Genomic DNA, 10,326 nt, shown 5'->3' with positions numbered 1-10,326 from the left:
TCTGTTCAACAAGATATCTACGTTTTCTAAAGCATGAATAAAAGGCAAAAAATGAGGTAAAATTGTTCATGGAGTTGGACTGTTATAACATATGCATTTGGTAACCTGTTAAAGAAATCATATTCTAAAGGTCGCATGGATACAGATGAATTCTAATTTGAACAGAAGACAAATTTGTGGAGAGCATTTCCTTCAGGCAAATCTGACACGGAGTCTGAAAATCCAGATTTAAAGACAGATTTATTCAGAGAGGGATTATTTGCTTTACAATGGTCTCACCCAAGGTTCCCTCATATAGTCAGCTCCTCTATGTGTATTTAAAATAGAATCCCCTTTTATAAGGCACAGCGTTACGAAAGTATCTGATACATAAAGCAAGGTAGATTTTCTAAAATACATGTTGTTCTTCTAAGCAAAGCTGTTGCATTTTTAAAGATGTCTGTTGAGATAGGAAATGGTACAGGATGTATTTTCTCCACTTTTCTCTCCTTACCAAACAACAAAGGAAATAGATAAAGGGTTAATGCGCTGCCCTCTGGTAGGCACAAGATCATTGCTGGGATCAAGTTGGGCATGATCCAGCCTACTTCCCAGCACCGCTGCCACCCCCACGCTTGAATTCTTCAAGAAGACAACCAGTAAACACACGGCTTCCTTGGCAGTCCTGGTTAATGATGATCTGATCCTCTGCTCCTCATAGCTCTTCCACCCGAGCTGCCCCTGAGGTTCAAGGTCACTCCTGAAATGTCGTAAGAGACGTAATGTAGAAACAGCCTGGACCTGAATCCCTGCTGCATGTTTCCTCCCAGGCCGTGTCTGTTCTCCATGGACAGATCCCTCATTTGCTCTCCAGCTCCCTGAGCTCCTCAGAAACGCTGACCCACGGACCTCTTTGTGGTCTCTGCCTTTTCCTGGGATAGTAGCCACTTCATCTTGGAACCCAAAGGTATGACAACAACCGGAACTTTTCAGATCACAAAATAAGAAATTCTCTCATTTAAAAGTGACATATAAAATAGACTTCTACCCTGATCTTAAGAGTTTGTTAAAAACGTCCTTTTTGAGGGGCAAGTACTTCCATTGCTTGAATAATGTTTTTAATCCTTTCTTTAGTAATTTCTTTTTGTGTCCTATTTTTGTTAGTCTTTAAAAAAATTTAAACGTTGGGCCGCCCGAAGGCCCAGCAGTTAAGTTCGCACGTTCCACTTCAGTGGCCCGGGGTTCACCAGTTCTGATCCCGGGTGCGGACATGGCACCACTTAGCGAGCCATGCTGTCGTAGGTGTCTCACATATAAAGTAGAGGAAGATGGGCACGGATGTTAGCTCAGGGCCAGTCTTCCTCAGCAAAAGGAGGAGGATAGGCAGCAGATGTTAGCTCAGGGCTAATCTTCCTCAAAAAATAAAAAAATTTTAAAAATTAAAAAATTTAAACAAAAACAAGTTAAAAAAATTTGAAGTTCTTTCAATAAAATTTAAAAAACAATTAAAAATTTTTTGATTGTTTAATATCCCTGATGAGAAGTAGGGGTTCAAATTATTTTTCTACTTAATATCTAGTCACACAGATACCATTATTTTAAGGATAACAATTCAATTATCTGTTCACTTGTTTTGTTTGATTTCTTACGTATTAAATTTTGCATAAATATATTAGAACCTATTCCATTTCTGTTTTGTTCTCATGGTCTGTGCTTATGTTTTAGAGTAAACCCCTAAAATACCATTTTGACTATTTCAGTATTATAATACAATCAATTTTCTGGTAAAGCTAGTTGTCTCTCAGTGTTCTTTTTATCAGGATTCTCTTTATTTTCCCAAATGAATTTAAGGTTTATCACATTAAGGCCTGTAAAGTATGCAATTAAATTTCTTTTTTAAAGATTGGCATCTGAGCTAGCATCCATTGCCAATCTCCTTTTTTTTTTGTCTTCTTCTTCTCCCCAAAGCCCCCCCAGTACATAGTTGTATATCCTAGTTGTGAGTGCCTTTGGTTGTGCTATGTGGGACGCTGCCTCAGCATGGCCTAATGAGTGGTGCCATGTCCGTGCCCAGGATCTGAAGCGGTAAAACCCTGGGCCACCAAAGCAGAGCGTGCAAACTCAACAACTCGACCACAGGGCCGGCCCCCTGCAATTAGAATTTTAATTGGAATAGTGTTAAAATTCTGATCTATTTACCATTGGAGAGAACTATTTTCACCATATTTCCTCTCCTTTAAGGAACATGGTATTTTGCTCCAATTGCATTTGATGATTCCCAACCATTTTATATTTTTGCCTGCTTTTATGTACACTATACCGTTTAATTATATATATATTTTTATGCATAGTACTGAAATTTGGAGATGGCTCTCATAACCAGACATTTTCTTGAACTTTTAAATAGTCTTTACTAATGTTTGTGTTTACTTCTTGGGTTTATTAAGGATACATTTTTGCCAGTTGAAAATAATCTTTTTATTTCTTTTTCTAGGATTTTAAACTCTCCTAGGCCCTTCTTACCAGGTCCCATGGCCTTAACAACCAGCCAAATGCAGAGGAAAAGATGAAGGTGTATGTTAAAAACCAATTATCAGAGGCCAGCCTGGTGGCACAGTGGTTAAGTTTGCACATTTCGCTTAGGCAGCCCAGGGTCTCAGGTTCGCATCCCCGATGTGGATGTTCACTCCACTCATTAAGCCATGCTGTGGTAGGCATCCCGCATATAAAGTAGAGGAAGATGGGCATGGATGTTAGCTCAGGGCCAGTCTTCCTCAGCAAAAAGAAGAGGATTGGCAGTGGATGTTAGCTCAGGGCTAACCTTCTTAAATAAAGAAGAACCAATTATCTCAGAGATAAGGGGAGTCTGAAGGGAAAAGTAACCCAGAAGTCAAAGGAAGAAAGAATTTCAAGGTGAGAGGACTCAACCAGGAATTCCACTTCTCAGAATCTTCCTTAAAGAAACAGCAAAAAATGTGGACAAAGTTTGATGTGTGAGAATCTTAAGAGCATTACTTACCAAAGTCAAAATTTGAAAGCAACCTAAATGAATTACAATTAGGAAACTGTTAATAAGTTATGGACTCCACATAATGGGATAGTATGTCAGCATTAAAAAATAATGCAAGGAGTATTTGCTCACTTAGGAAAACAGTCATGAATTATCTAAAAAGCAAGATATGAACTATATGTACTGTGATCCCCAAAATGTAAACTACAGATATATATCTGTGTATGCACAGAAGAAGGAATGGAAAGAAACCTTACCTGTGGTTGCCACCAGATTGTAGCATTATGCTATATTTTCTACAATCAGCATGTGTTACTTTGTGATTAAAAAGAATGCTGCTATGGACTGAATGCTTCTGTCCCCCTCAAATTCATTTGTTGACGCCTAACCCCAAACGCGATGGTATTTGGAGGTGAAGCCTTTGGCAGTTTATTAGGTCATGAGGGTGGAGCCTGCAATAATAGGATGAATGTCCTTATAAGAAAAGACACAGGAGAGATGATGTCTTTCTCTTGGCCATGTATCTACAGCAGGAAGGCAGCCATCCACCAGCCACGAAGCACACCCTCGCCAGGCACCGGATCTGCCAGTGCCTTGATCTTGGACTTCCAGCCTCCAGAACAGTGAGAAATAAGTGTTGTTTAAGCCCCCCCAGTTTATGATATATTTGTTATAGCAGCCTGAATGGAGTAAGACAAACACCAAGTTATTTATTATTAACACAAAAAGTAGAAGAAGAATGAGGAGAAGGAAGAAGAGATTGAGTCAAGCAGCAAATAGAAAATAGACCACAAGATTTGGCCATTAGAGTTAAGTCACCAGACTTTGGGCTAAGTGTTATGGGTATGGAGATGAAAGCCCTGTGTCTGTGGTTGAGCATCTGAATTCTGAGGCAGTGAATCCTACGGGGTAACTGAAAACCCACTGGACTCGCTATAGGTAGTTTTCTTTTTAGAGGTGGGGTGGGTGTGGTAGATAAAAGATGGCTGCAAAGTTTTTGCTCCTCCTCCTACTGAGAGGTGGAATTTAATTCATCCCCCCTTAAATGTGGTTTGGCCTTAGTGACTTCCTTCACCAATAGAAGGCAATGGAAGTGATGTTCTGGAACTTTCAAGCTTAGATCATAAGAAACCTGACTTTCTACCTGGCCTCTTAGAATATTCTCTGAAGGAGCCCTGAGCAGCTGAGTAAGAAGTTCAACTATCCTGAGACCCTATGCCAGAGGGGTCTCACGTAGGTGCTCCAGTCAACAGTCCCGGCTGAGCCTAGCCTTCCAGCCATTCACGCCACAGCAACAGACATGCAAGAGAAGCCATCTTGGACCCCCTAGCCCAGCTCATCCGGTAATTACTAAATGACCTGTACGGACAACACGAGGAATGGAAGAATCACCAGCCACAGCCTTTGTGAATTCCTGACCCACATAATTGGGAAATATAACAAAATGTTTGCTGTTTTAAGCCATTGCGTTTTCGGTTAGCTTTTTGTGCAGCAATAGACAACTGGAACAGTGGTGTGTGTCTGTTTTTCCATGAGCTGTTCTGTATTTGGGTACAAAAGTATCTGGACTTTCTTTCTTCGTGAGTTTCCTTTTGGCATCTATAGGAATCACGGAAGGCCTCTGGGAGGTACGTGGGCTCCTTGACTGGGGAATTCCAGTAAGAGTACTTCTAATTTTCATGGCCCTTAGCCTCTTAAATCACCCCTTAAAAAATTCTCCCGGGACAACTTCCATGCCTTTCTTCTGCAGTGACTATCTGCTAACTACTTTCACTACTTTAATTGAACTTAGAAGCATTTGAACCATAGCAGGAAGGTGCTCTGAAGAGGAAGGAGCCAAAGGAAAAGGCAAGCAAGAATTCCCAGCGCTAATGGTTGGCTCCTGCCGGAAGGGTGACCATTCATCAATCAATGGGATGGGTGGCATTCCAGAACAAGCGCTTCTATTGTTCCCACTGTAGAGACCCTCTGTATGTTTGGGCTGTTCTTAATCCCCGCTAAAGGAATTCTCCTCTAAAATGTGTGAGGTGCGGTCCTGGACACTGAGTTGTTAGAGATGGGCTGGTCTCCAGTGATCCTCTAATTCCACCCCTTCATTTTACGAAAGAAGAAACTGAGGTCTCAAATATATGAGGTGTTCAAAATCATACAGATTGTAACTGGCAGAGAAATGGCAAAAAGCCCAGTCTGCTGACTCTGATTCCAGGCCTATCTTGGTGTGTGTGTGTGTGTGTGTGTGTGCACACCCTTGTGTATGCTTGCATAGTGTCAGTAGATGAGAAATGGGAGACGAGAAAGAGAAAAATCTTGATTTTTAGCATACAGTCAGCGGGGGTTTATTAACTTCCCCCACCAACAACTAAATGCTGGAAGTTTCTACCTGATGAGAGCTAATCAATAGGCAGTGAGCTATTTGATGTGTCAGTTGGACCTAAGGTTAACCCCATCTCCCGTGAGTGGAACTGAGCCCGAGGGGAAGGGGGAGACTTCAGAGCAAGTGAGAAAGAAGCCCTAGGCCCGACCCCCACACTCCGCAGAGCCTGGGCAGGTCGACAGCCTCCTCCTGCAGCTTGCTGGCCCTGGCCCTCATTGCACCTATTATTTTAAGGCTTTTGGAACTGCTCTGGGCACACTGTGTTTGCTGGGAACATGCTCTCTGACAAATCCAACTCTGGGTATGTGGCTTTTGTCAACCATATGTTGTTTTCTCTTTTCAGCTTCCGAATACGAATGTGCAGCTCTTTGTGTGAATAACAAAGAATTACTAAAGGAAGCATTCAATAGGTAATATTTACAACCAGGCTAATTTTCTTAAAGGAACTGCTGCAAGAATTCTTTTTTGCAACTCTATTCTCCTGGCTATTTATCTTTACAGAGCTTGTCACACATCTTGAATTTTTGTTCACCTTAATTCCATTACTAAGACCTCCTTCTGGTCTTTCAAATTCTCTATGAAATTCTAGCTTAAGGCGCAAGAGGTATTGAATTTTTATCCACAGCTACCTATCTCTGAGGGGGGCACATTTATTCGGGATGTTCAATATGCCCCAAGTTGAGCTCTAAGATGGTGCGTACGCACTGTTTTTAAAAATGAAATGATTCAGAGCTAATATAATCATTTCAAGCAAAAATAAAATGCTATGGTCTAGAAGCTGGATGAAGTCTGCTCACTCCTTGTTCCCTGCCCTCTCTGCTGTTTATATGGTGAACCGATGGGTTTGTTCTGTTTGTTCAGAACTTGAGTTTGTTTTGTGGCATGGCCATTTCGTTCCAGGTTCCAGACAACCACTGTCTGCTACAAAATCTCAGCCGGTCCCTGAATTACCTGGGCGAAGGAGACTGTGTCAAGTGCCCCAGAGGCCCACAAATTAATTCTGAAAACCCAACACAATCAGCTCTCTGGGGCTTTGCACAGAGATGCGCAATCCTGGAAATAAATCCATGTAAAAAGAATATAATAAAGAGCTTGGAGTTGGCTAGGCAATGATCTTAGCTAAATTTAATGCAAAAAACCAGGCTACTGAAATAGACTCAGTGATTATTCCTACTTCCCTCATTCTTAAGAGTTTCTCAACTGTGGTCTGCAGAGAAACTATTTCTTATCAAGCCCTGTGAGACTTCACTGTTGGAATAAGTTGACAAAACCATATTGACTCAGGGGCCGGCTCCGTGGCTGAGTCGTTAAGTTCGCGCGCTCCGCTAAGGCGGCCCAGGGTTTGGATCCTGGGCGCGGACATGGCACCGCTCGTCAGGCCATGTTGAGGCAGCATCCCACAGCTAGAAGGACCTGCAACTATGATATACAACTATGTACGGGGGGGGGGGGGGGGGTGGTCTGGGGAGGGAGAGCAGAAAAAAGAAAAAAGATTGGCATCAGTTGTTAGCCCAAGTGCCAATTCTTAAAAAAAAAGATTGGCAACTGTTGTTAGCGCAGGTGCCAATCTTAAGAGAGAGAGAGAAAAACCATATTGGCTCAGTGAAAGCAATGTTCTTATTAATTGTCATTTCACACCAGCACATATATGTACATGTGGGCTAAATAGATGCTGTTTGATCCCACAAACACTCAAAAAACGCCAATTCATCATAAACTATTTAGAACTTAGCACTGTCAAAACAAGTTAAAGCATCAAACATAAGAATTCTCTAGGCTAGAGAGTGTACAGTCGGCAGCTTCTCCTGGGGAAAAAATGTGATACTTGACATTTGTGTAACTGTTCTAAAATTTAGTCAAGGATTTCAGAGCTCAACGTTTGGGAGCAATGACTGAGTCTTGGAAGAGCTCTCTGCATTGATAAGAACCCAGCTAGAGGCTGGAGGGACACTGGGACCCAGTCCAACCCAGAGAAGGATGCTGTGCAGAGCCAAGACATGCACATGGCCCTCTGCCAAACATGATAGCATTGACGTTGGAGTGCTGTTCTAAAGGCAGGGGCCTCCAATATTGGGCATGATCCAAACTGGGGAGAAGGCATCGAGACAGAAACTCAACCTATTGGGGGGATGGTCAACATAGGGTGGAGGTGGGTGAGAGCCATGGTGTGCCGGTAAACAGCAAGTTTTATTGTTTTTGACAAATTCTTGTATCCATAGTCAAGCTCTGGTTTGTAAGTCACCCATCATTTCATAAGTGGAGTTTCATCCCAATCTGCTAACTCTTTTTCCAGTGAATTTATTGCCACTAAATCTGATATGTGATCTACTGGGAAACTATTTCTCACCCTTGTACAAATCATATCTATTAAACTGAAACCTCTTTTACCTTCACCACGAGATCACTCTGTCATTTTGGCATTTTAGGGATCAGAATCTGAAAAATAACTTTATGCTACATTAGTAAAAGTCTCAATACCACTGAGGGTTAATATAAAATCTTCTGTTGATGATTTCTTTATATAATTTTAGAAATAAGTTTTAAGCTAAAATACTCACCTTATTTTTCAGTTTGTTACCTCTACAGCAGTGTGACTTGTTATTTCTTCAAAATCCACTGTCAGATCTAATAATTCTGTTACCCATAACCGTGTCATAAAATCAGACTATGAACAAATGCTTGATTATTATCCAATTCAGCAAAGAAGTTGCTCCTATCATTGATGCATGAATGTCTTTCCTAACTTCATGAGGCCACTCACAATCCTCGGCTCATGGACGCCCTTTCTCCATCTTCAAATCCAGCAATGTTACGTCTCTTTTGCCATTCCTCGATAGTCGCAACTCCCTCTGACTGACGTCAATGAGAAAAGGTCCTCTTAAGGATTCATATGATTAAGTTGGGCCCAGCTGGATAATCAAGGAAAATCTCCCCATTTCAAGGTCCTTATCCTTAACTATATCTGCAGAGTCCTTTGCCCGTGTAAGGTAAACATATTCACAGGTTCTGAGGATTAGGATGTGTCGCCTTTGGGGGACCATTATTCTGCCTACTACAATAGGTACAGTTGATGCCTTTTTTTTTTGGTAGCTTTCAACCTTAGTCGTGATTCCAGGACCACAGGAAAAGTACCACTCGGCATCTCACCATATGTTCCCCCTCTAGTATAAGAGATTTTCCAATAAATGATATTTATTTCATGGGGTTGTCATGAGGAATCCATAGCATAATGCAATCTACAGGGTTTAGCATATTGCCTGGCACACAGTAAGGGCTCAATAAACAATGCCATCATTGTCAGTAGTATTTCTCACATAAAAAGACTGCCAGGGCCTGCTTCATGGGTACTCTCAGAAGAGCTGTGCCCTTGGTTTAATGGTCTGCTGTCACCACCTTAAAATTCTCAGTACTTTTTCAAGAAGGGACCTCACATTTTCATTTTCCACTGGGCTCCATAAATTATGAAGCGGGACCTGAAGATTATTCATCATTGGAAATCCACTCACAGGCAATTTCTTGAATTCACAGTTCCTGCTGAGCTGGTAAAGCTCTTTTCTTGTAAAGCATGGTCTTCGTTTGATTTCCCCAGAAAGAAGATCCTGAAATAAGGATTTGGGTGCAAATAGTTTAGGCCTGGGGCGGACAGAAGAACTGGGGGATTTGTTCCCCAGGAGCAACCCTTAACCAAGGAGGGATGGGAATGGGTTGATAAATACCCCTGGTTCCTCACCCCTTCCTTAATGGCAATAACCCTGAAGTAAGAGGTAAGATAGTTGGGTCTTAGTTCTGATTCTGCCATGTAGGCAAGTCAGGTCCCACATTTCCCTGGGCCTCTGGTGCCATCTGTGGAAGGCGAGAATTGGATGGGATCTAAATTCCTTCTATTCTCAATGTTCTATTCTAATTCATCTTTGTAACCAAGAATTTTGAGCTTGGGGGAGGAAAAATGCCAATCCACCATACAAGAAACTCATTAAAATAGAAGAGTCTCATTAATTTTTTTCTGGAGAACTGAATTCTTAAAAATAGGGAGGCATATTGAATAAGAGAGCAGGAGCAGCTGTTCTGTTTTTGTCTGAGGATAAAATGAAAGGGACTGGACTTTAAATTGTGCCAAAAGGGATTTATTTAAATTAGACATTAAAAAAGTTGTGAGACAATGCCACGTGTTATCCAAGGAGATTTTGGAAGCTGCTATCTAAAGAAATGTTTAATTAAAAGGATCTGTTTTATTTGTTCTTTAAAATATACATATATGTTTCCATCCAGCCTTTTGTACGTACACTATACTGCATCGTAAAATCAGAAAGTAGAGTTAGGTCTTTCTAGGAGAAAATGTCAAACAAGAGGCACTCATTCGCAACTGGCCCTCCCCACCAACCTGTGGCCATGGCAGAATTACTAATTAATCTTTGCTCTCTTCCTATCCAGGCCTGGGCAAGGCCTCATAATTTGTCTCAACACCACTATCCAGCAGCCACTACTAATCAATCACTGTTAGCCAGTGAGTAGAAACCTTTCTGTCACCTCAGGTCTTCCATGATTCTGGGGTCTTTTCCCACGATGATGGTTCTGACTATTTCACTCGTACTCTTGGGTGACTCAAGGCAATTTGTGCAAAATCCTATGAAAATACGGTGTTCCTGAGCCTCCTCAAATAAGCCAGTCACAGTGCTCCTGCCTGGGAACATCAGCACTTAAGAATGATCTCTTCTTATTAAAATACAGATTCCAGGACCCCACCCCCAGAAATTCTGATTATTATGGGAAGAGGTCCAGATCCTGCATTTTACCAAATGATTCTGATGCAGCTAATCAGGTGATTACTCTCCAGGAGGCAGTGCCACTGAAGGAGGGAGGCAGGTCATCGGCTCACCGTACAGGTTCAGCGACCTGTGTGGAAATAACTGTTCTACAGTTACACGCTCAGTTCTGGCCTCATTCCTGTTCAGTCCCATCTGGA

The 10,326-nt window shown here is 41.8% G+C and overlaps 1 long non-coding RNA gene across 1 annotated transcript; it reads right to left on the bottom strand.

Moving 5' to 3' along the window:
• Nucleotides 1-221: 221 nt before the first annotated feature.
• Nucleotides 222-9,235, bottom strand: LOC139084936 (uncharacterized). Its single transcript, XR_011542874.1, has 4 exons — nt 9,094-9,235; nt 8,870-8,962; nt 7,922-8,216; nt 222-739 (listed from the first exon to the last, which is right to left on the bottom strand). It is a non-coding gene; the product is annotated as an uncharacterized lncRNA (long non-coding RNA).
• Between the last annotated feature and the right edge of the window lie 1,091 nt (nt 9,236-10,326).

The sequence above is a fragment of the Equus przewalskii genome, chromosome 7, assembly GCF_037783145.1.
Source record: "Equus przewalskii isolate Varuska chromosome 7, EquPr2, whole genome shotgun sequence".
NCBI lineage: Eukaryota > Metazoa > Chordata > Mammalia > Perissodactyla > Equidae > Equus > Equus przewalskii.
Note: the sequence above shows the minus strand (reverse complement) of the source record. Positions and strands in the feature narration are given on the sequence as shown.